Genomic DNA, 4,830 nt, shown 5'->3' on the forward strand with positions numbered 1-4,830 from the left:
ACTGAACATTAATGATGTGCTAGACACTGTGCTAAGCCTTTCTGCACACATTAACTCATTTAATTCTCCCAATATTCCCATTTTAACAATGAGAAAATGAAAGTTTCAGAGAAGTAGTTAGCTGCTGAACATGGCAGAAGTACAATCTGAACCCACGTCTTTACACTCCAGTGCTGTGCTCTTTAACTCCACTATGTGGGATGTTTTATTACCACTGGATGAGTAGGGTTCCGTTACTATCTAAGTTGTATTTGTTCTTCTAATTGGGCTTTGTTCAGATACCACAGTGAAGTTGCTCTTTACCAGGGTGTTGAGGCTGACAGGAAGGGCCTGCAAAGAGTCTCAGATGAGTTGACTCTGAATAAGACAAACCTAGATTTGCAAATGGAAAGCCAGATAGAGGAGCTGACTTAACTCAAAAAGAATCATAAGGAGATAGGAACTGATGAAATTAAAAGTTTCAGTATGTCAGTACTTGTAAAGATATGGTGGTGGTGGAAATTGTAATTTTGTGTAAACAATGAATAGTATTTTAGTACAAATATATCCCAAATATTGCATAGAATATACTTATACTAGAAAAATATTCAATGTTTATCTGAAATTCAATTGGGCATTCCATATTTTTATTTCCTAAATCTAATAACACTATTTTGTAATCTCCTAGAAAAATTATTTAAGAAATTTTTTAAAACCTTAAAAAAGATTTCTAAACTCCACATTTCCAGGTTTATCTTTTTTATTTTTTTATTTTTGTTTTATTTTTGTTTTTATTTTTTCTATTATTCTATTTTTCTATTTTCTATTTTTCTGCTTTTTATTTTTTTATTTATTTTTTATCTTTTCTATTTTTCTGCTTCAGCAGAACAAAGCCACAGAAAGGCTAAGGCCTGATTTAATGAAGGGTAAACCTATCACAACTAAAAAAATCATCCAATATTAAGCAGAGCTCATGAAAGCTAGTACAAAGTATTTATATTTTTATTCCACTCTAATACCTCAGAGTAAAGGACTGAATAGGTAAGCACTGGCTTCTGCTGATAAAACAAGGTACCAACAGGAGTAAGACTGCTGAGCTGCGGGGACAGCTCCTGAATTGGAACTTCAGGTCCAATGGCCTCTGGTACAATGCTACATGTTGCTTTGCAAGTCCAAATGGTTTGTTCACACATGACATGACAGTCATGTGACTGGTCACAGATGTCTCAAGCCATTTTATGTCCCTATAGTATAATGTCTGCACTGTAAAAATTAAAAAAAATTCTGTTTAATTTTAAACAATAGAGAAACAGTAAATTAGGATAAGAGAGAAAGATACAATACCAAGAGTAAATATGTTTACAACAGTTTCTTTAAAATCGTAAATTAAGTTCTATCAGGTAGTAGTTTACCATCCCCTCTTTATCCCCTGCTTCCCCACTACCCTCCCAGCCTCTGGTAACCATTATTCTACTCTCTATCTCCATGAGATCAATTTTTTTAGCTCCCACATATGAATGAGAACACACAATATTTGTCTTCAGTTTAATCTAGTTTGATGGAAACTGAACGTAACTACTGTGCTCAACTTTCACAAATTCAAGAAGTGATCAGCTGGCCGGGCGCGGTGGCTCGCACCTGTAATCCTAGCACTCTGGGAGGCCGAGGCGGGCGGATCGTTTGAGCTCAGGAGTTTGAGACCAGCCTGAGCAAGAGCGAGACCCCGTCTCTCCTAAAAATAGAAAGAAATTGGCCGAACAACTAAAAATAGAAAAAAATTAGCCAGGCATGGTGGCGCGTGCCTGTAGTCCCAGCTACTCAGGAGGCTGAGGCAAGAGGATCGCTTGAGCCCAGGAGTTTGAGGTTGCTGTGAGCTAGGCTGACGCCAGGGCACTCGCCCCAGGCAAGAGAGTGAGACGCTGTCTCAAAAAAAAAAAAAAAAACAAAGAAGTGATCAGCTATCTGGAGGTTCAAGTCCAAAAACTCAGGACTCAAGTAGAGAACCAAACGGTGAATACCAACTCCCAGGAATGAAGACTGGACTGGTGAATGAGATTGAAAAGTACTATAAACTAATGAACAGAGAGTCTGGGTAAGTGATAAAATAATGCACTAAAACCTAGCCCTTCTATTAAATGCTCAGTTCTCTTTTTTTTTTTTTTATTTAAGACCTTTATTAACAGGTGCTTGCAGTTTATTGACTTTTTTTCAAAAATCAAGTTGTAAACTTTTATTTCAAATTAAAAATGAGGTTCTTAAAAATCTCAACTTGACCAGATATGAAACAATTTAAAAATCTTTAAAGGCTTATTGAGAAAAACCAGGCTTTTTTAAATAACACATTTGTTATTACCAAAAAAGATGTCTTTAGGTAAAAATAATAAAAACCCCATGCTGCATAGATAATGCAGATAGTTCTAGTTATCTGGTCAACGGGCAAAAAGCAAACACTTAAGGTCTTCAGCTCCAATCTTTCATTCATTTCTTATTGCTGGAATTTCATATTCAGTTCTTCTTGTTGGATGACTAAACCAGACGATGGTAGAGATGGTAAGCCGGCATTTACTCAGCTCCGCCCTGCTCAGCCTCGGGAGCAGACGAATTCTCAGCTGGTGGATCGGCTACTTTTGTCTCTTTGCCATCTTGTGGTTTACCGTTTTCTGGGCGTCTGCGTCGGTAATTGAAGTTACGGCGGTATCAAAGTTGAGGCAGCTGCTGATCTTGGGTCTCATTTCCTTGATTCTCTTTATCCTCTTCGTTGCCGTACTCTCTGGGCTGTCTTTGGCAAGGAGGGCCCCTGCGGAATCGTGGTCTATATCCCTGATACATATTCTGTCTTACTGGTGGTCTACCTTGTTCTCCTGCACCCTGGTTGTCTGCACCCTCCATCACCCTCCCCTGCACAGGAGGGTTGGAATACTGTGGTCGACGCCCATAGGATCTCCGCATGTAGTAAGGTGGGAACCTTCGCCTGCGGTAGGGCCGGCGTTGTTGGGCCTGGCCTTCAGGAGCACTCTCTGATCCCTCATTCTCTTCCCCACTCTCACTGTTCTGATAATTCTGCTGGTGATTGTGTGGAAGACCCCTGCGACGTGGATAGCGTCTGTGATGGGTACGGTCTGCTGCATATTTACTGCCTTGAACTGGAATTCCACCAGCGCCTGGGACGTTTGCTGCCCCCGCACCCTTTTCTCCTTCAACAACATCAAACTCCACAGTTTCTCCATCTCCTACACTGCGAAGGTACTTCCTGGGGTTATTCTTCTTTATGGCAGTCTGGTGTACAAATACATCTTCCTTGGTGTCATTCCTGTTGATGAAACCATATCCGTTTCTTACATTGAACCATTTTAGTGTCCCCAAAACCTTCATTGTGATGACCTTCTTGTCCCCACCGGTAGGCGCCGCTGATGTGAGGCCGCCCGGGCCGCCCCTCCTTGTGCCGCTGCCCGTGGTGCCCGACTTGGAGTTGGCAGCGCTGAGGGCGGGAGCGGCGGGCGGCTGCTGGGTCTCAGCCTCGCTGCTCATGGTTACGGTGATGGTGACTGGGGCCAGCTGTGGCAGCTGCCGCTCCTCCAGATGTGTGATGGTAACTAGGCCGGCGGCGGTGGGGCTGCACAGGGCTCTCTGGAGTCCGCTCTCCGCTCCCGCTACCGATCGAACTCAATGCTCAGTTCTTAAATTGATTACGTATACTTAAACCTAGAATATCAAGCCAACTATCACTTGTCATAAAATAATTTACCACTGTGATTGACCCATCCATAAACCAGTCAAATCTATCACCCTCAAAACATATCCACATCAAAAAGTGTTTGCTGGGCATCTACCCAAAAGAACAAAAGTCACTCTATGAAAAAGACACCTGCACTCGAATGTTCATAGCAACACAATTCACAATTGCAAAGATGTGGAAACAACCCAAACGTCCATCAATACATGAGTGGATTAATAAAATGTGGTATATGTATACCATGGAGTACTATTCAGCTTTAAGAAACAATGGTGATATAGCACCTCTTGTATTCTCCTGGAGAGCGCTGGAACACATTCTACTAAGCAAGGTATCCCAAGAATGGAAAGGCAAGCACCACATGTACTCACCATCAAATTGGTATTAGCTGATCAACACTTAAGTGCACATATAAGAATAACATTTATTGGATGCTGGGCAGGGGGAGGGGGGAGGAGGGGACGGGCATATGCACAAACAATGAGTGCGATGCACACCTCCCGGGGAATGGACACACTTGAAACTCGGACTTCGGGGGGAGGGGGGGCAAGGGCATCATACGTAACCTAATCATGTGTACCACCATAATATGCTGAAATAAAAAAAAAAAAAGTGTTTGCAGATAACTTTGAAAATAACATTTTTAAATCACCTAAACAAAGAGGAGTATTCCTCGAATACGCTCACATTAAAAATTCCATAGGAAATGTAAGCCTATCCTAAAACAGGCCTGCTATAATAAAAAGGTCCTATCCTCACCACCCACTGTAATTTACATTTTTGGGAGAGTCTTTGAAACCACAAAGTAGAGTCTAATTAAACATCTGGCAGTGATAGGTAGTAGTTAAGAGCGTAGGCTCTAGAGACATCTGATTTCAATTCTAGCTTAGCTACTAACTTATTAGTTGTATTACCCAGTGTACAATATATAACCACTCCAAGTTTCAGTTTCCTCCTGTGTATAAAGGGACTGATAATATTATGTTATCTGATATATAGCATTTCTCAGTGCTTTGCATAAGAAAATGTACATATGTACATATAGAGAGATAGAACACTTACACACTGTTGGTGGGACTGCAAACTAGTGCAACCTCTATGGAAAGCAGTATGGAGAT

At 41.3% G+C, this 4,830-nt stretch overlaps 1 pseudogene; it reads right to left on the reverse strand.

Annotated features, from left to right (window-relative positions):
- Positions 1-2,540: 2,540 nt before the first annotated feature.
- LOC105823537 lies at positions 2,541-3,522 on the reverse strand (annotated as a pseudogene).
- Positions 3,523-4,830: the final 1,308 nt, after the last annotated feature.

Source organism: Propithecus coquereli, unplaced genomic scaffold (assembly GCF_000956105.1).
Source record: "Propithecus coquereli isolate 6110/MARCELLA unplaced genomic scaffold, Pcoq_1.0 Scaffold119, whole genome shotgun sequence".
Taxonomy (NCBI): Eukaryota; Metazoa; Chordata; class Mammalia; order Primates; family Indriidae; genus Propithecus; species Propithecus coquereli.